At 43.1% G+C, this 27,196-nt stretch overlaps 1 long non-coding RNA gene across 1 annotated transcript in view; it reads right to left on the bottom strand.

The window, feature by feature from the left end:
* Positions 1-4,311: 4,311 nt before the first annotated feature.
* The window catches only part of LOC122216589, a 100,457-nt gene continuing 77,572 nt past the window's right edge, over positions 4,312-27,196 (bottom strand). The window contains exon 5 of the long non-coding RNA XR_006200981.1: positions 4,312-4,876. This is a non-coding gene — a long non-coding RNA (uncharacterized LOC122216589). The remainder of the gene's footprint in view (positions 4,877-27,196) is intronic.

Raw genomic sequence — 27,196 nt, 5'->3', positions numbered from 1 at the left:
GCCAACTGACCATGGTGACCTACTCAGTATCAAACCAGACTCCATCTGGATCCTTTGTCCTCCAGAGGAAGGAATCAGACGGGACCAGATCATGAGCAAGAGGCAAAGTGTCTTGAGTGTCCTACCCAAGAGCCCTGTGCCCTGAGAGTGAACACAGGCCTGACCTCTGCCTGAACCTTCCAGCCCACAAAGCAGCACCTTTGGACCGTGGGGGAGTATGATCTCCTACTGGGTCAGCTGTCACTGATCTAGAAAGCAAATGTGTGCTCTGTCCACATGAGACAACAGGCCCTCCCTTGCCAGAGGGAGCTGGGCTGGAAGACAATCTGAGTTTCACCTCAGCAGTATACATGTCATCACTCTTCCCTACAAGCTCTCTCTAGGTCTCTTCTACTTACCTGGAAGGCAGCATCCAAAGTATGGGGGAGATGCGTCAGAATGAACTAAGTATGTCTTCCAAGCCATGGCTCTTCTTTTCTTTATAAATGCCTCTTAGCTGAGACAATGAACACAAACCAGAGGTTGACAGATGTGCACAACACCAAAGAAGCCATGTAGGTAACAGTAAAGAGAACCTCACAGGATGAGTGAAAACTACACCAGCTCTGTAGTCAGTGCAATAACCGGCCCAGATTCCACGGCCCAGAATACCTGCATTATAGAATTTCAGAGATAACAAGCAGAGCAAAGATTGGGTGGATCTTCTCTGAGGAGGTGGCATGTCGATCTTTTCCAGAAGAAATGGCCAAGGAAGAAATCCACTGTACATATGACTGTCTCCTTTTGCTAAGCTGGGCCTCAGCTCCTCCTCTTAGCTCTCAGAAGAGTTTATGCTAGATAATGGGTAAAGATAGTTCTGAATGAATTATCAGGATATAGACTCACCTTCCTTTTACCAGCCCCCTCCATATCTGGTTCCTCAAGGTAACAACAGGTCACACACATATATGACAGCTTGTCTCTGGCAATATTCTTCTGAATGCTCAATTAGCTCACAACCACCTTATGAGTTCACACTATTTTTATCCCCATTGTTATAAGTCCAAGTGCTAGGAAGGTGGACAGACACTCCAGAAGGTGGAGTCTCAAAGGGTGTTTTATCTTCTAGCCGGCAGATGCTTTTCAGGGCCCAGAGTCTATAAAAAAAGCTAAGTCTCAGCTCATCTCTGTTGAAATCCAGATAGTCTGTAAAGTTTGAGGACTAAGTGGCATTTAACTCATTAGTCTGCACCTAACACCACTGTGTATTCTCTTCAGCAGCTTAAAGAACAGAAGTGAGAGCAAAGGTGGGAGCTCGGGGCATAAATTTACCATCTGCAGTGAAATGAAATCTGATCCGAGGAGTTTCCACTTTGAAGTCTTCCTGAATCTGTGTGGGTTACAGGTCTGAACATATCACCCACCAGCTTTGACAGGTGGCTTTATTTTTCATTTCAAAGAGGAAAAAGAAAGGCAAGGAAACCAAGGGAACACGTGCACAGTGGAGCTTTGAGTGTTGCCCTCTGAGCGCTCACAGAGGCACTTCGTAAAGTTCAGGTCACACATTCAGAAGAGCAAAAGCAGTTGGGCTTCGGTCCATCCCAGACTTTTCCTTCCCCAGTCACAGCATGGTGAAAGCAGCCATTGTCCAGCTTCCCCCTGCTTGGGGTGCCCACCCTTCTCCTCAGCTCCTATTTGGACCACAAACCCAGCCCACACTTGAGCCAGTGCTCCTGGGGCCGGGCAACTGCTGGGTGACGCCAGCAGGCAAGAGTGAGCTCGACTGGAGGAGTGGCACTTGTCATTTAAGAGGCAAATGACAGCACTTCTAAAGGCCAAAACTCAGGTGCCTTTCAGAATCATTCAGCCCATAGCCTGCTGGTTACAACACTGAGCCTGTCTAACCAATTACCTTTAATATCCTGAGCAAGGCAGGATGTAGAGGAGTGAATATGGCCAATAGCTCACTCCAGGTATGTGGTCATTAACATGTGATTTAAGTCCTACCTACTTCCAGAAGGGTCACCTGTTATTGATTCATGAAAATGCAGCAAAGCATAGCCTGGGTGTTACCCAGTGCAAATTCAAGCAAGCTTTGGCCTGCCAGGAGCTTCCTGCATGAGGTCCCCAGGACTCCCCTGGAAAGGCCAGTGCTGACCATCACCACATCCCATCAGGTATGAGAACCCATCAGGCAAGAGATCCCTCTCCACGAGGCAGTGCACTGGGTGGGGGAAGGACTTTCTTCAGGAAGAATGGGTCTGGTGCATGAACTCAGGCCAGGTGCATGGTCTTGTAGGGGAAGTGGCACTCAGATTGCCTGAGTCCTCAGGAGAAGGACTGAGGGAGTGGGTCTCTTCAACAGCTATGTGGCCAGAGCTCTCATATGAGAGTGAGGGCGTCAAGCAGCATAATTCATGGGTGTCCTGAGCCAAATGCTAGAAGGCAGGATTTGGCTTTGTATCTTTTCTCCTTAATGTTTGTTTATTTTTGAGAGAGAGAGAGAGCACAAGCAGGGGAGGTGAGAGAGAAAGGGGGACAGAGGATCTGAAGCAGGCTCTGCACTGACAGCAGAGAGCCCAATACGGGGCTCAAACCTGCAAACCGTGAGCCAAAGCCGAACACTCAACTGCACCCCTGACTTTGTATCTTTAATAAATAACATTTATTTGACGTTTTTTTCCTGACTACAAAAGTAACATGTGCTCATTACAGAAAAATTGGAGAAAATGGAGAGGCAGGAAAAGGTAAACAAATTCCACTACTCTGGGCACTGTTTTATTTACTCAAATCTTTCTTTTAGACTATCAATATGCTTTTCAGAAATAAAAATAAATACTGTTCTGTAACCTGTTCTTTCCCTTAGCAACATTGCAAGAAACCTTTCCCCCATCAGTATATATTCTTCCACAACAGATGCTAAGAGTTACTGCCATAATTTACTTGGACTTCTTCTTGACCATTGGTTTAGTTCTATTATTTTTTATATTATAAATAACACTGAAATGAGCATGTTGTATGTACAACTTTGTGTACATTTCTGATTATATCCTTAGAATAAAATTTTAAAATACAACCGTGGGAACAAAGGACTTGCATTTCTTATTTTCAAGATCTTTGTTATGTATTCTAATTCTAAATTGACTGACAAATCCACGTAGGATTGCTTCGTTAACACCCTTCTTCATGGAGACTGGAGGTGACTCTGCGTCCTGTGTGCCAATGGGAGCATTTCAGGGTACTCTTGGAGTCCAGTTGCTATCACGAAGAAGTGATGTTTAACTAATGTGTGATGTCACCTCACCCAGGGAGGTCCCTTCTCTCATAACTGGGCTTCAGGAATGTTCTCCACTTGCTAGTATTGCAAAGTGCCTCAGAGCATGGATTTGGGGGTCAGGAGGGCCTGGGTTTGACTCTCTGTTTCTCTTGTTATTTTTGTGACCTTGGGCAAATGACTTCATCTCTATCCATTTCCTCTTAGACTTGTTAGTACTGTAGCTACCTGCTAACCCCAACCAACCCAAACCCTGCCCCAGATTTGCAGTTTGTGAGGATTGCCTTATTTTATGATTGAGACCAAAGCTGAAGACTTTGGGTTGTATGCTATCAAGATATGAGAAAAATTGTATCAGAATTTGCTGGGTGTCAGTAAGTGAACCAAGACTGAGAGTCAAAGGGGAGCCACACTCTCCTGTGCAGCTTTGCAATGTGAGAAGACAAGTGGAGGAGAGGTGAGGATCAGTCCTATTTGTGAATATCCAAAATGAGCCCTTATACTCCAGCTTTTTTCTAATGGCCTCCTTCACCAGTGTTCTATAGATCTCCAAAGCAGCAGAGGGAAACAGGGAAAGTAAATGGCACTTCCCAAAGAACTTTTAGCATGGAAGGATTTGTGATATTTGACCTGCCTAAGGTCTTACAGGAAATAGTGGGAAATTGTGAACTATCCCCAGGTCAAAAGGGATGCACTCTGTGTGCCATCATTGGCTAGAAATGTTGTTTGCTTTTTGTTTTGTTTGTTTTGTTTTTTTATGGGCTCTATCTTTGAACCACGAGGTGGATGGAAAAGGAAGTTGGGGTTCCAGTAATAAATGGTGGGCATGAGCAGGAGACCTGCTCCTGGGTATCTGTTACCCCAACTTTGCTGAGCACTACAGGTTTGTGTATCTGGAAATTGCCATCAAAAATGAAGGCTAGTTAAACCTGGGGTTCCTCAACTCTATAAACAATCACAAATTCCTGAGAAAATGTTGAATCTATTTCCCAGCAATTTAAATGCAAAGAAATTATCGCAAATGTATGGGGGCGGGGGGGGAGTCATGAAAAATCCATCCTATGACATGCTGCAAGGACCCATGTACTCACCTATTCATCCGTTCACAGCTTTTTTCCCAAGGGCTGTTCTATGCCAGAAGTTGGATTAGGCACTAGCCAACAGGAACTGATAGATAACGGATGAGAGAATGAAATATGGCCAGAAAAAGGCAAACTGATGATCTATAACCATTTTCACCTATGAATCTCCATATGCCTGAGTCGTAGAAGTGAGTTCCTCTATCCTATGTGAAATACTGTTGCCTTTACAACAGCCAGAGTCTTCTTAAGGTCAAGGTCTATGTATTGTGTCTATGTTACCTGCAGTTTTGATGGTGCCACTGGGTGTTCAGTAAATATTTGCTGAGAGATGGGCTCACATCCTTTCCTGAGCCATTAGGTTTTTTTCTAAACCTATGGATGTATGGTCTGACCCCTTCTGGAGCCTGGAACATAGCCCTTCCCTTAGTCCAAACCTTCTCCTTCTCATTGGGCTTAGATAACACTTCTTTTCCAAGCCTGATTCTCAGAGCCCCACGTCTTCTCTGTGCACCAGCCCTGCTCATGTCTCCAGCTTCTGGCACTAGAAGCAAGAGAAAGGCAGCAGAGAAAGTTAAAAAAAGCTTTTTTACTTTTAGCTTCACAATAGAGTTTTAAAATAAATATTCAAATTAACAACTTAAAACAATATTTAAGGTGAATACTGAACTCACTAAATTAATAAGATAAAAAACCTGATTCCATTAATGTCATTCCTAACTCTTGTTTTTAAGGAAAAAGTCCAAATCTTTAATTTTGGGCACTCACACCACAGCTAGAACTCTGAAGAAACTTAGGAAAGAAAGGAACCATATTTAGTATAATTATTCCTAAAAGCAAGCCCATAGGAAGAACATCCTTGTGATGTAGGATTGTGTAAGATGAGCTCAGCTAAGGGAACTGGAAAAAGTGAAGTATCTCAGGGGACATTCTGGTCCAGCATGAACTGGTTTTATTTCAGCCTGCACACAACAGCAGCTCACATCTATATCTATGGAGAGCCCTCCAAGGACCTGCAGTCTGAGTGTTACACACATTATCTCACTGAATCCTCAGTAACAACCCTAGGAGTCCACCATTATTATTCCCTTTTCACAAATGAGGAAATGGAGACTTTAGAGGTTAGCTTAAATATTTATAGGTGACAGAGCTGGGATTAAAATCCAAGTTTCTCTGAGTCCATTGCTCAAAATCTTGCTATATTTAACTACTGTATCATATTTAACTATATTTAACTATTGATTATTTTTTTTTAATTTTTTTAACATTCATCTTTGAGAGACAGAGAGAGAGAGAGAGAGAGAGAGGGAGAGAGAGTGTGAGTGGGGGAGGAGCAGAGAGAGAGGGAGACACAGAATCTGAAGTAGGCTCCAGACTCTGAGCTGTCAGCACAGAGCCCCATGCAGGACCTGAACTCAATGGCTGCGAGATCATGACCTGAGCTGAAGTCAGATGCTTAACCGACTGAGCCACCCAGGCGCCCCATAACTATTGTTTCTTTTAAAGCAGAGGACCAGATCCTGTGATTTCTGTAGTCCATTTCCAATATAATGTGTTGCATCTACCACAAAGAACGTTTTGGTTGTGTTTGTTAATAATGTCATTGTGCTTAATGACAAAGGTCATTAACAGTTATTGCTTTTGATAAAACTAACATGTATTTATGTAATTTTGTAAATATTATATTATTAATTTTTCAGCAACTCTGAGGTAGGCATGTCCCTGGTTTACAGACAAGCAACTGAAGTTCAGAGAGTTTAACGACTGTATGACATCTGTCAACCCATCAGTGTTAGGCAGCACTAGAGTGACCCTGTGAGTGACCTGTCCACAGAGTTTGTGCCCTAGGCATCTTACCTGCCACACCCGAGGCCCTGCCCTAAGGCCTAGTCTCTACCTAACTTTAATTATCTTGGTTATGCAGGTTATATCACATTCCATCATCTTATAAGATACTGGGGTTCCCTATCCATTGGAAAAGGTTGATACACTAAGTTAACAATGAGTAAGGAAGCCTGGACACAAACGCAGACAAAATTCCAAGACTCTTGGTGAGATGCAGCTTCTTGGGCCCTGAGGCTGAAGGCTTCTTGGAGGCCACAACTGTGAATCATTTACCTCTTTACCTCCAACCTTGGGCTTGATGCACAGTGGAGACTTAACAATTTCTGAATGATAAATGAATGACTCAGTCAATAAACACTTCTGAGTTTGGAGTTCTTCACAATCTTCTTACCCAGTGTTTCCTCTTTCAACTCGTTCTTGGCATTTGGAGAAGACAGAAAGAAATCTAGGGAGCTTTGCTGAGCCCCAGATCAGGCAGGATATAAGAGAGGATGTGCAGCACAATGGCCCAGCCTCTCTCTGTCTTGTCTCCCTGCTTCTTGCTGACTCAGATCCCTGACCCCAGATGCTTCCCTCTGTTCCCTTGGAGGTGGCTGGGGAGATTTCTTACAGTTACAGAAGGCCATTCACCTCCACTCCCTTGTCCCAGATTATTTGCTGGGAAAACTTGGCCCTTTTCATCTGCAATACAGGGGGTACCACTCCTCTGGAGAATGCTAAGATCCAATTTTATATAAAGAAGGGCTTCTTTTATTTCTTCTTTCTATTTTAGGAAGAAAGAGAAGCAAGACTGATCCCAGTTTTTAACATGGATTGAAAATGGAGTTTTGCCAATTTTCTATGTTTTACCCTGTAGTTCTCTGCCAGCCAAGGTAGGAAGGGGAACAAGCAGCCTGTGTTCCTGGAGCATTTTTCTGAGAACAGGAAAATGTCAGTGATTTGGATAATTGAATGTCTGGATTAAAATTTACCTACTCCACATCTTTGAATAAAAAGGGTTTTGATTAAATAATATCAGCAAAGCAAACAGGATGATAAAGTAGAATTTCTGTCTGATTTAATGAAAAAACTATTTATATTGATTGTATACGTAAGTAATGTTAATTGTGATCCAATTCAGTCTCCTTATTAAAACACAACCTGTGGGGCCCTCTACTAATCAGGAAACATTTATTAGTCTAGTTTGGGTATATAACCTGCTTTCTTGGGTTTTGTTAGTGTTGACAATTCAGAGCTCAGTTTCCCTCTTGCCAGAGACTGTTCGCTCCCAGAATGTCTCATCAGGGTTTTACCTGAGGAAAGTTCCCTTGGGAAGGGCCTGCTGGAGAGTTATTTGTCAGGACCAACCCTGACCTAAGAAAGGTGATGAAGCTGTTCTGGGTGTCAGGGTCAGGCACACTGTGGGCTGTGAAAGGGGGTGGAATGTATATGGAAAGGTCTTTGGACAGAATTCCAAAAGCAGATGAATCTCCACTTTGGTTTTGCAATCTTCGGTAGCATTGAGATCTTTCAGCATGCTGCTTTCCGTGATAAAATTTTTTTAAAAGAGGTGAAGAAATTGGCCTGTGATGCAATAATTCCATCTGTGCCCACATATCTTGTAAACAAAGAAAGATTCTGAGTGCAGAGTGACGTTGCTTTCAGGGGCTTCCAGGGCAAGACGGTGCTGAAGGAAGAAGTTGACAAAGAGCAGAGGGAATCTGATGAGGGCCCTTTCCCTTCCTGAACCAGGGAGCACTGCCAACCCTTTGTGGGCACCCTGACTCCCTTTACAAAACAAGTCTGGCTCAGAGCTGAAAGGATCTCCAGATGTTACCTGGGCAAGTCCATCACAACTGGCTGAAATAGAAATATCTACCCGATAAGACACCCCAGTTCACTGAAGAGACCAACAAAAAGTGAGTCATACCAGAGAGTGAGAACTCAGGTTTCCCACCACTTTAGCTGAAGGAATTTGTATTATTGCACTCTGCTTTCTCGGGCCTGACCCCACGTGTTTATAGAGAAAACATCCTATAGAACATCAAAATCAGTCATGAATCTTCATGCATCACAGATAGAAGTCATACCATGGCTTCCCAAATAGCTAGCCTCTGAGTCCCTTGTGGACTCCACTCTCCTCTCCTCCTCACCCCCTACACACACACACACACACACACACACACACACACACACACACGCACATATATATGCACACACACATGTACACACATGCACACATACGTACACACAGATTTGTGTTGTCAGAGCTCCTCTCCAAAACCTTCCTGGACCATGCCTACCACAGTGGTCTCTCCATCAGCTGAATTCCTGAGGAACTCATTATTCTCTCTGTCAGAGTCTTCTCAAAAGAATTGAAAGCCCTTAAGCAAGCACTTCACCATCTTTCACAATGCCTTCCACTGAGCTGGCACTTAGTTACGGCTTTTGGATTGATTGAATACTTTCGGTATAGTAAATACACACACAGAAGCTATTTTTCCTTCCCACACATCTCCATGTGTATCCCCATCCCATAGACCTCCTGGATGCCAGTGATCCTTGCTCTGCCTGATCAGCTGTGTAGCTGGGGGTTAGATCCATTCCCTCTCAGTTCCCTCAGTGAAAACTAACAGGCTTGAGCTTAGAGTCTGTAAGAAACCTTTCAGGTTTAACCTTATAGGTTTATGCGATACATGACTTTTCAAAAAGCCATTCAGTTAGTTACTCAGGAAGCAGCTTCATAATTTCATTTTCAACCTTTGAATGGAGATTTTCATTCAACCTTTAAAATTAAGCTTTTTGGTCTCATTAGTCTTTGTGGCTTGTCTCTATCTCTTTTTTTAAAATTTATTTATTGACTTATTTTGAGAGAGAGAGAGAGAGAGAGAGAGAGAGAGAGAGAGAGAGAGATGGGAAAGGCAGAGAGAGAGGTAGAGAGAGAATCCCAAGCAGGCTCCACACCATCAGTGGAGAGCCTGATGGGGGCCTGAACTCACAAATCATGAGATCATGACCTGAGCAGAAACCAAGAGTTAGACTCTTAACTGACTGAGCCACGCAGGCACCCCTCTTTATCTTGATTATCCAAGCTCCTTTCTGCCCAGGGAAAAATATAAAATACTGTCTTCAGTGTTATCCTGGGATCTACTAAGGACCATTCACCCCTGCCCTGACCCCTGCGTGCAGGGATTCACGCAGAAGTCCCTCCTCCTTGGTCCAGTAGCACTGCCTCCCCCCACCCAAGCCCTCTGTCCCTCAGTCCTCCACACCTGGGAGGCCCCACCTGCCCTGCCCACCACACTGACATCCAAGTGAGGAAGGCTCTGAGCACTCTGCCTCCCAAACAGGCCCTGCTGCCCACTCCCCTCAACACTGCCACTTTTCATTTGAAAGTTTTATTATTGTTACTATGCGTTTCTGATTGTTTCCTATTCACAGACCTCTTTCACTTTCATCTGCACTCACTCCCCAGCCCCTGCTCTGCTTCCCCCCACATGCCCCACAGATCATGGATGACCTTCATGTGGCGATAACCACAGGTACTTTCCAGGCCTCTTGCTTTCCACTAACCTACAACCCAACCAACCAGACGAGAAGTGTACCTGTATCCTCCCTCCCCAATAAAATATCTTTCTGACTGAGAGCCAGAAAGTCAGCTAGAGTGTCAGGGAGAGCCCCATCAACCTAGCCAAGAGGCCTGGTAGCCTCCAGAGGGACACAAGACCTGCTCAGACACACCTGCCCTGCTCCTACCCCGGGTGACTGAAACGTTCCCGTGAGTGCTCACAGCTGTCTTTGCTACCAGATCCCGTGTTATGAGTACATGCTGTGCTTCCTAGACTATAGCTCTCAGAAAGCCAAAAATAGATGGTTATCACAAGGTAATCCCCATACACTGGGGCCCAGCACGTGGCTGTGAGCAGCAAATTTTTTTGGATGAATGAATGAATGAATGAATGAATGAATGAATAGCCATTCATTGCGTCATGCCCCTTCCTCCACACACAGATTTCTCAGATGTCATGTTTCCTCTACATTACAAGCCCTTTGAACTTCTGCTCTCCATGCCATGACTGGCTTCTTGTCTTCCTCCTCCTCCCCATCCTCTTGTCATTGCCTACCATAATAATATTTGTGAACTACAAGTTACCCCTCTAGGATTTAAACTAAGCAATATCAAGTCTTTTGCCTTTCTTCACAAAACTCGTCTTTTGACCATTATCTTCCTTCTATTTGGACTCTCTCCAAATGGTCCGCCTCCCTTCTGAGTTGTAAAGCTGAGAAAGAGGTTAGGTTTATAAGGCCAAACCATTAGGTTTTATCTACTCAGATGGGAGCCTTGGAGAGTTTGGTTTCTAGCCCTCAGAGGGTATAATAAGTTTCAATTAGCCAGAATGACAAAATTACCCCAAAAGCAGCCACTTCTTGTATGCACTGGCCACGGCTGCAGTGAGGTGTGAACACAGCTCATCACGTTCTGAACATATTTGAGGAGGTCTGTGACACAGCGAGACTGTCTCTACAATCAAGGCGGGGATTAATTGGCAGGAGTATGATGATCCAGGATACCATTGTGGTCTCGGCACTTCCACTGGGAGGCTTATCATCCTCTTCTGTTTACCAAGGTCTTTTAAAAATTATTATTATTATTAAACACCTACGATTGTGGGGTTCATGAGCTGCATGATAGGAAGGCTTAAGCTCAAGTTGTCTAAGTTGCTTTTGGAAGAAGATCAAAATCCAAGCTGAAGCTCCTTCCCGCCTGACTCACAAGGCCATTGTTATTATATTTAGCTTTGGATAAACTTTCCTATGGAAGGTGATTGCTCACAGCAGTTCATTTTAAACGTGCAGGCTTAGATCTGGCTTCATGTGTGAGCGCAGGCCTGTCATCGTGCATTCCAGGTCACTCTCCGAAATGAATTTGTCTTTCCTCAATGTTTCTCCGAGCTGGGGAGCAGACATTCCTTGGGCTCTGCATTAATCCAATTACTAAACACCTGCAGACATGCAATAACAGTTTGGGTGCCAAGAGCCTTAGAAATGGTTTTATAGCCGAATGTAATCTGCTGTCCTGCTATCAGGAGTCACGTTACACACCTGCCAAGATCCAAGCCAAAAAAATAACACTCACAGTTCTTACTCCAGGCAGGAATGTTCAGTGCACATTAGAGAGACAAAGTGACAGGCATTTTAACCTGACTGCCACAGAGCCCATTAAACATCTTGAACTTCTTAGTAATTATATTCAAAGTCATTTTAGCACTAAAATATTTATGAGAAATGTATGACAAAACAGGATTTTTCTTCCAGGGACAGTTACGGCAAAATCTTTCCCCACCAAATATAATTCAGTGAGCAGAATGACTCGTGCTGATCCCGTGTGCTTCAGAGAATGCCAGAGGTGGCTTCTTCCGGATAATCTCCAGGATGCCCATGGCCACAAGGATGCCTGAAATGAGAAAATAATCCCCTCCCACGTACTCATACTCCCACTCCCTCATACTCACTGCAAAGCTTCTAAATAATTTGGATGCTCAGAAACCAAAGAGACCTGGTGTTCCCAAAGGTCCTGAGCTTGAGCCCAAAACCAGGGACACTTGGAAGGTGACACTGACATGGCCACAGCCACCTCCCAAGGAAATGAAAGAAGACTTTGGAGAACTCTTTTCTTTTTGAGAGTCTGTCAGAACAACTCAAAACCAGCCTTGATTGAGAAGTAGTTGTTCAGTTTTCCTTTGGAACTGGTTTTGAAGAAACTCTATCGCTGCCTATGGCAAGAGTTAGATAAATCAGAGAATTTATCTGATTCTCCAGATAAATCAGATAAATGATTTATCTGATCCATGTTGGCTCAGATGTTTTTCACAAGAAACAAATTTGTCTACAAGCAGAGCTGCCATGTTATCTAATTGTCACCAACCTGAGCTCTCAAAGGATAAAGACAGTATCTCCCCAAGTCGGTGTCCCCAGGACCTCGTAGCGACTGGGCCTGAACTACAGTGGGCCCTCGGGAGACAGCGGCTAAACGAATTTCTGGACCAAAGGCCATTTCCCACAATGCACTGCCATTGGATGCTGAGCAAGCATCCAAATGACCATGAGGAGGTCCTTTCCCTCCCCTTGGCTACTTAGTCTACATAAACAAGCAAGCAAACAAACAACCACTGGAAAACAAGAGTGACAAGGACATAAGAGAGTAGTAAGTCCTGGGGAAAGAGGCAAAACATGTGTATCAGTTTCACAGTTTCCTTTTGAGTCACCCACCCTCACCTTGGAACAAACCTCACCTTGAACCAAGATTTCCAAAGCCCCTTGGACAGCCTGCCACTCTCCAGAGCAGAGCACTCAGAGTCCAGACCCCCTCGTCTGGCACTTCAGCAGTGAGAAAGTATGACATAGGACTGATCTCTGCACATGTGTGAGTCTTGTCCTTCCACATGCCCACTGCACATGGGCAGGAAGTGGCACCATGTTTCTCAACTCTGTCAGGTTTTATCCCACACAGTACCCCAGGTCCAGGCACTCAGCAAATAGAGTTCCTTAGCATTTACTCTTCTTAGATTTTCTTTCTTAAAAAAGTACACAGCTTAGAGGCAGGCCACAGCTAACCTGGTTTCCAGCTGTAATCCAAGTTTCTCCTAACCAAAGTGTGGTCCAGGGACCAGCAGCCTTGGCATCACCTGGGAGCTTGTTAAAAATACAGCATCTGAAGCCTGATTACTAAACCCACTGAGAAAGCACCTGCATTTTAGCAAGATCTCTAGGCGATTCAAATGCATATAAAACTGGGGAGTCTAGTTAAGGTATGACCCCCTCTTCTTGGAATGCAGCCCTGCAGAGCCTTGAGAATTCACTATCTCTGGCAGAGAAGGTCTCCCAGCAGAGTAAGTTGTGGAGTGAGTCGTGTATGTGATGCACAGGCCGCCCGGCTCAGTCTAGCTCCTCATAAGGGAGAAACATACTGATGATCCAAGAGGTCGGAGCAGGAGAGAAGAGAAGGCAAACAACAGCATCACCATGTGCCTTAGAAGACAACTCTCAGTGTCCAGAGAGAGCAAGCACGCAGCCAGAGGCGAGGCGGCCAGAAGCTGGCTCCAGAGCAGCATTCCGGGGCTGGGGCTCCATCTGCCAGCCCCTCCCTCGCAGCCCAGCGTTCCCAGCCCACATGTAACCTTCAGCCCCTGCCCAGAGCAGTCAGCGTGACAGTAATAATAGTAGTCACAAGAAAATGCAACCTCGATCATGCTAACAACTTCTGAAAAGTAAAATGCTCGGGATATGATTTCAATTAAAACTCACATTGTCTGACTTGTCTCTCTGCATAGCAAAAGTTCACCTCCTCTTGCCCTCTTACCTCCTCTTTTCAAAACTAAGGCAGACTGGAGGAGCTGCGGCAATGCCTGCTCTCACCTGGAGGTGCAGGGGTCTGTGTGCCCCGCATCACTTCTCCTGCCCTGCTCTGCTGATCCCCCAGAGGGTGAAAAAAAGAGGGCTTCATGCTAACTTTGCCCCAAATCAATCCCAAGGATTGTGAGCAGAATCCAAGTTTCTCTCCCACTCTCCTCTCTCCTTCTCTCTCCCTTTCTCTCTCTCTGTCTCTCTGTCTCTCTGTTTATCCATAAAGCATTCTGAACTTAAAAGGAAACAGCTCTAACACAAATGGAAAGAGCCTAAATTCCTTGCCAGGGCTTGTCTATGCAGACGGCCCCAGTGATTTAACCTCATTTGTGTTGAAGGTGGCTTTTTCTAAATCAATTCTGATCACCTAGCAGGTGAGTGCCAGACAGCCAGGTGGGGTTGGAGAAACACAAGCAGAGTCAGAATCCTGGTGCATAATTTCCCCCAAGGAAAAAAAACTGCTGTCATCCTAGTGATCTCTGATGCCTCCTTTCAACAAGATGCTGAGCAGAATATGACAAGGAGGCTGGCATCAAAGCCGTTTGGTTATGTGTAAACAGTCAACCTTGTGCTTCCTAAGAAATTTCTGAACTAATACAGCAAGTATTTGTTGAGTGTTTGACCCTCCTTCTGGATCGTCTTCCCATCTTTTCTTACCCAAGTAATGCCTGTTCACAGTGCTTTACAATTAGCTCAAATGTTATCTATACCTAAATTTTTCCAAATCTCCCCACATTTCCCAAATGCTCTCCCATTCTGCTCGGGGCAAGTGTCCTCCTTTGATGGGGCTTTTCGGGAAAAACAAAATTAGCAATTTTTGCTCAGAAGGTATCCGTCTATTACTTTGGGAGGAATTCACCGTGACTTTGAAATTCAAATGAAGTAATTTCTGTTATAATGTCATATATATGTCCCTGATAAACCTCACATTTTATAAAACCACACATTAAAAGCAGCAGGACTTAGGGGAAAACAGGTTAAGGGCAGACCACTCAAAACATCTGAAATTTTAACCAGAACACTCACAAAAATAGTAACAATTAGTAATACAAATAATAGAATAGTTAAATCACCACTGGCATTTGCTCTCAGCATCAAAGCCTCTCTATCCTTCACATCTTTAATTCCTTTAATTTAATTTTTAATTTAATTGCTTTAATTTCTGCCTTTGAGACATAGATCCTGGAGGGTATTTACATCTATTAGAGATCAGTTTCACCAAAATGCAATATATGATCCAACGTGTAAATCCTTTTCATCGGTTGATTTTTTTTTAACACTAGGGAGGATGTATTTGCAGCTTCCCCCACTTGCACAGATAGCTTCCCCACAGAGTTTAAAACAGAAGAAAGAGTACTGGTATTTAAAGTCATCATATCAGTGACTTCTTGCTCTAAAGTAAAGCATTATTGTGCAGGATTTTCAGCCTCTTTTTTAAGGTCTTTATATATCACAAAGGCTTTCTCTTTACTTGAGAACAAGCTTGCTCTCCTTTGTTCAAACATTAAAACATTTTGTTAAAAATCACCATTATACCGATGCCATTTTTCCTACTTAAAGAACCATGTTTTAGCAAAACTGTGTAGACATTTGCAACTAATATTATATGAATGTTTCAAGAATCAGTCATGTGGTAGACAGATTTATGTCCCTTACACAGCAAAAGGAACCTGACTTTGCAGACATGATTAGGAACATTTAGATGGGAAGACTGTCTTGGATTATCTAGCTGGGTTTAACAGAAGCCTAAGAGTCCTTCCAAGAGGGAGACAGGCAGAGTGCGAGTGTCAGAGTCAGAGGCGATGATGGCAGCAGCTGCCGGAGTGACGTGGGGCTGCAAACCAGGGGATGCAGGTAGCCTCCACCTGCTGGAAAAATCCAAGAAATGGATTCCTCTCTAGGCCTCCAAAGGAACACAGCCCCACTGACCCATTTTAGACTTCTGACCTCCAGAAGCAGAAGAGAATAAATTTATGCTGTTTTAAGCCACGATGGTAATGGTAATCTGTTACAACAGCAATAAGAACCTAGTACAAATGATAAAACCAGCACAGTAACATCAACATGTGTCATTATCATTTCTTCTGCCTCCTTTACCATGACTACCTCCACAGTTTTTCAACAGGGAAGCCATTATAAAACATTTTTGCTGTGGCATACCAGTTCACGAGTTTTGCCAATATTGTTTCCTAGCAGATATTCAGGTACCCAAAGATTGAGACAATAAAATGATGAATAATAATCAAAACGGCCTTTGTTAAATATTTTACATAAACAGACGGCACCTGGGTGGCTCAGTCGGTTGAGCGTCCGACTTCAGCTCAGGTCATGATCTCACAGTTCATGAGTTTGAGCCCCTTGTCAGGCTCTGTGCTCACAGCTCAGAGCCTGGAGCCTGCTTGAGATTCTGTGCCTCCCTCTCTTTCTGCCCCTCCCTAGTTCACGCTCTGTCTCTCTCTGTCTCAAAAATAAACAAACATTAAAAAATTTTAACATAAACTGAATAAATTGTATTTATACTTGTATTTATTTTATGAAGCCCCGATGTTAAATGATTCTTCAAGGTATAGCACTGAATAATATTTTGACAAAGGAACTCATCCAGCTATTGTCTTCAAGGTCTTGGAATCAATTGTGTCTGTAATAGGTGGAATGAGGCCTGAACTCCGTTTTATCCAATCAAAAAGAATTACTTCTTATCCCTGCAAAAGTGCATTGCTCCTGCCCAAGAAGACTGCACAGGCTAGAGGCTCATCCCCAGACTGGCTAATCAGGGAGACCCCAGGCCTTCAGCCATAAGCAGGGTCAGGGTCCCAATCTCACTTCATTAATCCAAGCTAAGTGCTTTCTTTCTAGGACTAGAAGCAAGCAGCTTGAAAAAGTACATAAAATGCAACACATGTCACAAAATGTCATTGTCAAACCAACCTCACCAACTTCCTATTACACTTCATTTTAATGGACAGAGAGAAAAGAGAAGTGGCCAGAGGCCTTTAACACCTTCTCAAGGGATTCTGACTGGCCTCCCAAGGCAGAGCATTCACAGAGGGTGCTGCCCCCAGGAGTGTCTCCTCAAGGAATTCCCTGTGCTGTCACTACCACTCTTTCCATTAAAGCACCATGTTCCTATTATTGCCTTTCAGTATGGGACAGAAAAAGCCTCAGTGCTTCACTTTTCCTCTGCCAATCCCACACATTTTCAAATCAAAATCGGAGTTCATGAGGTTATGTAATCAATAATCATTCAACAAACATACAGCCTTGGGGGTTTTATGCAAAGTCCAAATAGAAACATGATTTTGGCTGATTTGATAGATTTGCACTGTCGTTGGTAGAGCTCAAAATACATGTCCTATTCCCATCACACCCCAATTTCTTGCCATCATTGCTCCCCCCTCACTTCCTACTATTTTCAGATTAGTCTAAGAGGGAACTTCAATTCATTCCTCGAAAGTAGGAAGAGTGAGTTCTTTCTCCTGGGACTCAGGAGCTCCCAGACATGCCACCAATTCACTAGGTCACACAGTGTTCCAGGGGTGCAAGTGCAGCTCTTTGAAAAACATGGAATGTGGTGCAAAGATGTCTGCAAAGACAATGCCAAATATCCCTCCCACTCCCAGCTCATGCCATTCATCCCACCAAGTGGAGTCCACTTCCTCTCCTCTAAATGACAGGCTGCCCTATGACTTGCTTTGGCCCATACAATGAGGTGGAAGCCAGTTCTGGGCCAGACCTTAGGAGGCCAGGCACCTTCATCTTGTGTCTCTTGGAGGCCAGCCTCCATGTAAAGATGCTCAGGCTGATGAGTGAATGGTGAGACACCACATGAAGGAAGAATGGTCACCTGTAAGCAACCAAGGTTCCCAGCCCAAACCACCTGGTATAGAAAGAGACCTCTTCAGCAAGCCCCACCCACACTGAAGAATCATGAGCAAACAACTGACAGTGGTTGGTTAGCCATTGCATTTTGGAGTGATTTGTTATGTAGTCATAGAAAATTGAAACAGGAAGTCTGGAGTGAGAGATGAATAAAATTTCTTCTTGTCCTCAAATCCTTTGCTTCTCCTTTCAAAACAAAATACTCATCTGAAAGCACCAAAACTAAGACGTGATTAGTTGAGAGGACATTATTTCAAAACACATCCCCTTACCTTCACTGCAGAGGGGCTCTGTGGTTCTCACCCCTAGCCATGATGGAATTCAAAGGCTGAGCCAGTTACCACCCAGCTTTGGCCCCTCGCGTATTAGCAGGAAAAGGAGATCAAGAGATGGGCATCCCAAGCCTCAATGCCCAGAGCCCCTGACAGGGAAAGGAAGGGAGAAATAAAACTGTTACAGAAAAATTGGGTGGATAACTGAACAAGGATTATGCTATAATAACAATGAGGATTGGATTTCATAAAATCCTCAGTTCATAAGTTCATGGCTGGAAACAAGGTCTCCTCTGGAGCACTGAGCTCAACAGTCTTGAAAAAGCTAGCAAAACGTTTACATCTCTGCTTTCTCCCCTCTGTTAGGAACCTGGTTTGCACCACCTGGTTTGCAACCACAGCCCAGGTGGTCAAGTGAAAAAACAATGTGACCCGGTGATATGGAAAAGCAGCTAGCCACAGGGTGTGCCTTAGAAATCCCTTTCAGGGGCGCCTGGGTAGCTCAGTCAGTTGAAAGTCTGACTTTGGCTAAGTCATGATCTCGCCTTTCATGGGTTTGAGCCCCACATCAGGCTCTGTGCTTACAGCTCAGAGCTGGAACTTGCTTCAGATTCTGTGTCTTCCTCTCTGACTCTCTCTCTCTCTCTCTCTCTCTCTCTCTCTCTCTCTCAAAAATAAACAAACATTAGGGGCACCTGGGTGGCTCAGTCGGTTGAGTGTCCGACTTCAGCTCAGGTCATGATCTCACAGTTTGTGGGTTCGAGCCCCACATCAGGCTCTGTGCTGACCACTTGCTCAGAGCCTGGAGCCTGCTTCAGATTCTGTGTCTCCTTCTCTCTCTGCCCCTCCCCCGCTCACGCTTTGTCTCACTCTGTTTCTCAAAAATAAATAAATGTGAAAAAAATTTTTTTAAATAAATAAACATTAAAAAAAAAAGAAAAAAAAAAAGAGAGAAATGCCTTCCAAAGAGGAAGAGGGCAAGCCATCCCGGGTGCCTGGAATAGAGGAGAGAAAAGGAAGAGACAGATCCCGGGGAAAAATAAAAAACAAAATGAACCTTGACAAAAAGAGGTCATAAGGGCATTCCAGAAAACAACCCCAGCACACGTTTACGTTTAGTGATTCCAGCATTTAATGATGTCAGAGGTGTTTCACAGGTTACCTGGCAGAGGTGGAGAGCCTATGATTTGGGTAATAACAACCACATTGCTCAGGTTCTTCTCACGAGACAGACAGAGCCTAGCCGCCAAGGAGTCCCCTGGGAGCAGCCTCTTCTCTGAGAGGCAAATGAGCACACCGTAGTCACTCTGACCCGAAACTGAGCCCTTGATCTCCATGTGTGATGTGGGCCCCCATTCTTGCTTCCAGATAAACTTGTAGAGCAGGACAAAGGCATAGAACTGAGAACCCACCAGAAGACTCAGGCACCAGCCAGATTTTGTTTGCTGTAAGACCTGGGACAAATCCTTTCCCCTCTCTTGGTCTCTATTCCCTCCTCTGTAAGATGAGATCGTTGGGCAGAATGATGTCTTAAGAACCTTTTTAACTCCTTAGTTCTATTTTTTAAAAATCACTTCATACATTTCTGTTTCTAAAAACTAACTCAAAGTTGCCTGCAGTAACTTTCTATTCACTCCCCGCTGGGGTATATCATTTCATGCTGTTCCCCTTATTGTGAAAATTCTAACAGCACAAGAGTACAAAATGCCTGTCCTCAAAGGCAGGGCTGTGGTGGTCTGAACAGAGAAGCTAGGAGTTCACAGAGGGCTTCGTCTGATGACTGGATGCTTTATTAGTCATTTTTTGTTAAAGCTTTTGGTCAGACATTGTGGTCAGAACACTTTCTGTTTGGGGCCTGGGAGGTATTTCTTATTGAGATGCTCTTTGTGGCAGAAAAGAGGAATAATTCAATGTTTTAAGTGTCCTAAGAACACTTGAAAAGAAGGAACTTTATCTGTAAGGACAGAAAGGAGATCGATAATGAAGAAATTCAACCTTGTTATTTGCCCCAGACCTCTTGGTTCTTATCATGCTCTCCTCTCAGGATTTTATTATTACTTACCTCAACTATTACATATTGATAGTGCTCTGTTGACATCTAGCATAATTGTACTGTTGATTTTTCCTCCGATTTCTAAGTTTCAGCAGTACCTTTGTGAATGCTATGTATTCATAACACAAATTTTCATCATGAATTGACTCTTAGACCAACATAGAATGACGTTGTGGGGGCCCCCAAATGCTTTTGGTCTTAATTTCTCCTTTACATCAGTGCAGCCACCTGATTTCTGATTTCCCTCACACATTATTGCTCATAATTTTATTTTTAATCCTTTCGTGTTATTTTCCTTGACTGGTCTCTTATCAACATTCAATTTAACTTAAACCAATCTAATTGGGGCTTTTCCCCTTGTCATATAAATGGGTTATATTTGTTCTTGTTTCTGTCATCTTATTTTATACTTTTATTCCCCATTTTCTTGCCATCTCTGTCAGCCAGGGAGCTTCTTCTATTATTTATTTATTTTCATCCTTGCTACATCTTTACCATTTTCTCTTTCAGGATTTCTTACTGTGCATAGTTTGGTTTCCAAGGTCTATTTCTGATATTTCTTCAGCAATCTCTCATTTTCTTCTTAATTTTTCCTTAGCGCTCCACAAGACTTTTTCAAGCTCTTGTCTCTTCATTAATTATTTTCTAGGGTATCAAGTCAGCCATTCACTGTTGCAAAAATAATTTTAAAATTTTTTAATAAAGTACTTCATCCAGATGAGGTTAAGTAGCACCCTCCTTGATTTTCACCTTTCTTAAATGAGGTAGTGCATGTCCCCTGCTCTGCTTTGAGTTTAAGAACTCTCATCAAGTACTTTCTCAAATGTTCTTGTCTTCTTATGGTGAAGTTATTCCAGAGCAAGCAGTTGTGCTTTGTCAGGGTCTCTGGCAGCCACATCCTGACGTGCAGAAAGCTCTCAAATGTCTGCAGTGTTGCCCTGTCTGGTCACCCCACAGAAGGAAATCTCCCCTCTTTTCTTTGCAGCTGGTGCTCACTTCTCCACTTCTCCACAAAGCCCACGCAGGGTCTCCTCCTACCTCCTCCTTAGTCAAGACTTCATGGTTGAAAGCGGGAAGTGGCCAAAAATATGAGTCACACTGGAATGAGGAGGGTCGTGGGTAATGAGGCTACAATGGAGGCTTCAGCGGTAACGAAGCTCTAGAATCTTAGGGCTCTCTCAGGACCACAGTCTAGTCCCTTATTCACAGTGTAGTAAGACAGTCAAAAGTCAGATTTCTTGGGTTCGGATTATGTTTTCCCACATGTTAGTGCTGTGACCTTCTCTCTCCTCTGTTTCTCCATGTATAAAATAACCAGAAAACCAGTACCTCCCTCATAAAATTACTGCCTGGATTAAATGAAACTATGTAAGCATATTACAGTAACTAGCATATAATTAGTGTGATAATGTCACCTAACATTGTCTCACAGTCAGGTAGGATTGAAGTTGGGATTTGTGCGAACCTGGTCTGTACTTTCCTGGTGGAAACTTTAATAGAAAAAACTCCATACAGATTAAAGAAACCAAAACAGGGGAGGAAAAAAACCAACTCAACAATGGATTACCAATTCATAGAACTAGCATCCTGAGCTCCTGAGCATATGGAGTTAGGAAACAGAAAGAGTCATCCTTGAGTGGCAACTGGGAACTTCATCTCAGCACAGAGGGGAAAGCCAGGATCCCCTGGCCAGGTGTCTTATAGGTATGACCACTTCCCCCAGTAACTAAGCCAGCTCAGTGCCTCTTTCTCTTGTTTATGGGAAACCAACACTCCCTCTCCAAGGAGGGCCTCACTGCCAATGTCCTCATTTACCTGGAGTATTTCCTGTCTTAATCAAGACTCTTCAGTTGGAAGTAACAATAATCAAAATCACACTCTATCAAGGGGATAGTAAACAGCAGAGAGGATGGGCTAGACTGGGAGCTCCATCAACAACTAGACCTGGGGGCTCAACATCCTGAGAACTTCTTCAGAATCTCTACCTTCACGTCCCCTTGTGGACATTTTTTCTCTTACACAAGCTCCCCCATGTGCCAGGGTCATAGTTGTGGAGAGTTCCAAGATTCTCTATTTTGTAACCTAAGAGAGGCAGCTCCTGTTAAAAACAAATTATCTGAGTTACCTGGCTTGAGTTACCTATTCATCCCTGAACCAATCACTATAGCCGGGGTAATGGGGAGCTATTTGTCATCCTCATCAGAACTACGTTTAATATAAGGAAGAAGCTGTTCCCACAAAGAAGAAGATGCTGTTTTGAGAATATAAACACTAAATGACAACAATACCTCCCTCAAATAACATCTCAGTTGGCAAATCAACAGTGCTGACATTCAAACCATCCAACAAGTAATACAGATTGGGCAATCATGACGGCCCATGAAGCCAAATTCTGGAGATGTCCCTATGGTGCCAAGCACTCTCCTGTTATTTGCTGGATTGTGGGGAGACTGAAGTGTTGGCAGAGAAGGGAACCATCTGATCTCAAGAACGGCATGAGAGCACTCAAAATGCTCCAGGAAGTGGCCATCTACCAATCAATATAAATGTACTTCAACATTTTCACAACTATTTGGTCACTCCACCATATACTGGCTACATTTGGTTCCATGGACATTGCCTCTAACAAATCCCCCAAGTGTCTAGACATGTGAATGACACCCTTCTCTGTTCACTCATGTCGATAAAGATTTCTTTTCCCTTTTTGGCATATTCTGTTGATTGCTTCATGGTGAATTTGACAGGGAATAGTTCAACATCGGTTCTCATGTTAACAGCTTGCCTAGAAATCTCTGGAATTTTTAAGATAACGTTTTTCACTAAAAACCAAAGCTCAAGGATGCCTGGAAACTCAGGAAACTGGTCTGGTCCCTGCAGCTGAATGTACCTCTACTCCCAGAATGCTCAGGGCCACCAAGAAGAATTCTGAATTAAACATTTGAAAGCAAGTGGTCTTTGCATCACGATCCAAACAAGTGAGTCCCAAGTATCTGCTGGCTCTAAAAGCTAGTAAAAACACAGATATGCGTCTTCTAAGGTTTTGTTGTGCTTGTCATTATTATTTCATTATTTTGTTGAAAATTTACCAAAACTAAAAACCAGAACTGAATATTCCTCACAGCCCACTAATTGTTCTACAGAAAACCTTTCTGTTCCTTCCTAATCTCAATTGGACTCAGCCCAACTGGACTAAAGTCGTGAGCTTTATCAAGCTGATTACACCCTCCCGCCACACACATGCGTTCCCTCCTCATTCCCCAAATGACCACATACTTTAAAGAAAAAAGGCCACAACTGATATCTCTAAGATATTTCAACTTGTTTAAAAAATATAATATGCTTCCCTGAGGTCATTATTTTTCTGTTTCTCTGCCTCTTTCAGAGCTATCAGAATTCTCTGAATTTTTCCCCATAAAGACACCTTGCTTTTTCACTGTTATAGACTGCAAGTTAGTCATTTTTTTAATAATAAAAGGTATTCTTTGTTAACATAACATTGAAGTGCCTGTAAGTTACTTCAGGCATATGTGGAATTCTTATTTAAAAATAGAGAAATCCCAAATGCTTTAGGAAGCCTGTGGACTAAAGTGGAAAAGAATACCACATCTTCTGAGAAAACATCACCCACTTCTTGCAATGTCCATGATGTACTGGCCATCCTTTGTTAACGATGGCTGCTAGGCCCTCACCAAGTCCATCTTTCCTGGAGCCATCAAATGACCAGGTTCAAGGTTTCTCCTTCATAAACCTCACGTAAAATTCCAGAGAGCATCTTCCAGGGATTTGGAAGACAGATGCATACACCAGAAGCCAGTCCTGGAACGCCTAATGGGATCAGCTTCCCACAAAAGTATCCAGAGAGCTCTAGGTATTACTCATGTAATTCATAGGGTATTTGGATCTCTTTAATAGTCTGGTCCCTATTCCTCCCCAGTCCTATCTCATATTACAACACTCCATGTACCCTGGACCTTGAACACAACAATGCTTTTCTATTCTACACACGCCAACACACAAAATGTTTCTTCTCGTGCTCCTGTATCATCTGAAATCCTCCCCTTCTGCTTTACCTATCAAGACACTAACATACAATCTGTTTAGCAAATAATACAGAGCCGGGCAAATCATAGGTATTCAATGATTGGCACCTTCTCTCTCTTCCTCCTCCTCTTTCTCCTCTTCTCCCTCTCCTCCTCCTCCCCCTCACCCTCCTTCTCCTCCCACTCTTTTTCCTCCCCCCTCCTTCTTCTCCTTCCTCCTCTACCTCTTCTTCTTCTTCTTCTCCTTCTCCCTCTCTTTCCCATTCCTGTCCCCCTCCCCCTCCTCCTCCCCTTCCCCTCCACCCCCCTCCCTCCTCCTCCTCCTCCTCTTCCTTCTCCTTCCCCTTTCCCCTTTTGCTTCATCACCATCATCATCACCACCACAACCACCCACTACCACGCTCACAATTATCCTCAAAGTTGTAGTTCAAATGCAACATTTTCTGAGAAAATTTCCTGATCCTCTAGTCAGAATTAATTGAACCACCTCCTCATATTCAATGCTTATTAATCTCAGCTCATCACAGATTTCATGTTACTTTGCATTATAGTCAGTTTATTGTTATCATTGCTGTTGTTATTTTTATATATAAGCTCACACACTGGTGTCTACTTTCCTTGAAAATAGAAATCATGTCTGACTTTTTAGAATACTGATACACATCCTGATCATGCTTTATGCTTTCCCTTAATAGGTACTTGGTAAACATTAGTTGAATTGGATTGGCTGTCGGTAAAAGTTTCTTTATTTTGTTGATGTTTCTTTTTTTTTTTTTTTTTTTTGCTGGATAATGAATTTTATTTTATTTTTTTTATTTTTTAATAGAATTTATTGCCAAGTTGGTTTCCATACAACACCCAATGCTCATCCCAACAAGTGCCCTTCTCCCTGCCCATCACCCACTTTCCCCTCTCCCCCACCCCCCATGTACCCTCAGTTTGTTCTCAGTCCTTAAGAGTCCCTTATGGTTTGCCTCCCTCCCTCTCTGTAACTTTTTTTTTTCAATACTTGATCTGGGTTCTTCATTTTACTGGACTGCATCTCATATTCTGTAACTTCTTCTGCAAAGTTAGACATGCTTATCTTTTCAAATATTTACTTCAGAAATTAATTGTGGGATGAGTACATTAATGTTCTTAATAGTGCTATTTGGCTCCTCTGGAATGAGCTTCATGCTGTTCAAATGTGTTTCCCTTTGGGTCCACATAGTAAAAGACTAGGTTGCTATTGATATTTTCACAGGATATCCTCTGACCCCTAAATTAATTTAAGTGTACTGTAGGAAGGCAGGGAAACATTTGTTTGGGTTTTAAATCCCAAAACCTGACCCCCTAACTCTCAACCCCAAACTACACAGGAAATTTCTAACAGTAAATCAGGAGCCAAACGTGCATTTATGACAGAGTCAAAGAAAAGGAAAGCTAAGACAGAGAATGACCAATAGGATCATTGCTACTGTAATTTAAAGATAATCCGCAGCATAGCAGAAATCTATTCATTGGCTGCATCGTGTAATGATGTAATTCTTTACAAGAAAACACAGTTGTCCCGTCTTTATCCCCACTCACCTCAGCAAGGGCACCTCCCTGGAGCTGGAGGCACAGAGGATATACAGACCACATGTGCCGCTTCCTAACCACAGGATTCATTACCCAAGATCTAGACCTAATTTCTTTACTTCTATATAATCTCTTCCTCTATCCAGTCCCCACATTCAGATCTTACCTCTGTGCAGGTGACTCTCAATTTTGTAATTTAAATCCAGCTTCATTAACCTCAAGACCAGATATCAATTCAACATCTCCAGGTGCATAATCCACAAGAATTCACAATCGAATGTCTAAAACCATTGTCCAAAACTCTAGTCCTCCCACACCAGACCGACCCTATTAACATCATGCCACATCTTCCAGGCTGGAAGTCTCAGAGAATACTTTTGAGATCTTGATTCTTCTTCTCATCTGATTAACTGTCATAGTTTGTAATTCTTGGACCACACTCCTCACTCACACTATGCAGCAGTGCTTGAACTCCTCAATTACCACATGTGGCTGCTCTTAAAACATAGCTCTGGTCATGTTATTCCCCTGCTCAAAAACATTCTATGGCTCCTCACTACCCCCTCAGTATATCATCCAAAGCTGACCAAATCATCCTCATTTCCCATTGTTACTATGCACACTAACCATAGATGTCTTACATATGTTCTCTATGAGGCAGAGTTTCTGTTGCTTCATTCATATCCCCCTCATAGCCTTACTCTGTGCTTAGCATACAGTAGATATCATTAAATATTTATAAATTAAATCTCATAAGCCTATCTTGATTCCAGAGCCCTAGGTCTGGACCCACTCAAACGAAACCCTCCTTTCTTGATGTACCATTTTGTACCTGATCCAAATTCCCCTAATCGGAATCTCTGATAATTTGCACAGAAGCCAGGCTAGATTTTATCTTTGCCATAGCTACTTGAAAAGTAAATTAATAATGTAAAGCAACTAGCATGGCATATGTTTTACCTACTTAAAAATTTTTTTAAAGCATTGAGAATGACTTTTTTATACTCACCTAGTATCCTTTATATATATATATATAAATATACATATATATATATATACTTTTATTATACATACCTAACCCCGAATGCATCTTAACTTTATTAAAATACACTTCTCATTAAATATTTTATAATCAGACCAATCCTACCCACTGACTCAAATCAGTAAGGCTATACTGTGTATAATGATTACTCAACTCTTCCTCTTCCTTTGACCTCCTACTTTTCAGTGATCAATGCAAAGTGGGCTTCCTCTGAATGACATCAAAATCAACTATGATTTTCTACTTTAAATTCATGTCAAACTATCACCATGAGACTGAGATGTCCTCCTAGAAACAAGGGCAACAAGTTCAAGATCTTGAGTCATAATGCCTTGGAGAACTGATGCAACCTCATGGTGCCTGTGGGCTCCTTGCCTGTGTAAAGGGCGCTCTTGTGTCTAGGCTCCAGCACTGCCTGGACCTATGAACTTAGAAGCAATTCCCTTTGACCAAGCAATAACAACTAGTTAGCTGAGTTCCAAAGAGTAAGTTCTTACTCCCTGGTTATTGCCAGGTGGACATAACTGGCTCCGGAACCAGCCTCAGATCAGATTTCACCTTTTTACCCCAATCTGCTGTCCACACCTCCTCAGCTGACTGATGAGGTTCCTATTATCCCAATTGCCCCTAGCAAATGATACTCAATCATTGCTGAGTCTAGCACAACATGGGAGTAATTTGGAGAATTCTAGGCTACAATGCCTACAGACATCATCGAACCGGGGGAAAATGCTGTGGTTGGATGCGTCATGTGGCATTAATTAAAAACAACCTGTATTTTTACAAATGC

Source organism: Panthera leo, chromosome A3 (genome assembly GCF_018350215.1).
Source record: "Panthera leo isolate Ple1 chromosome A3, P.leo_Ple1_pat1.1, whole genome shotgun sequence".
In the NCBI taxonomy this organism is placed as follows: Eukaryota; Metazoa; Chordata; class Mammalia; order Carnivora; family Felidae; genus Panthera; species Panthera leo.
The sequence above is the reverse complement of the archived record's forward strand: the minus strand, read 5'-3'. Positions and strand labels throughout refer to the sequence as shown.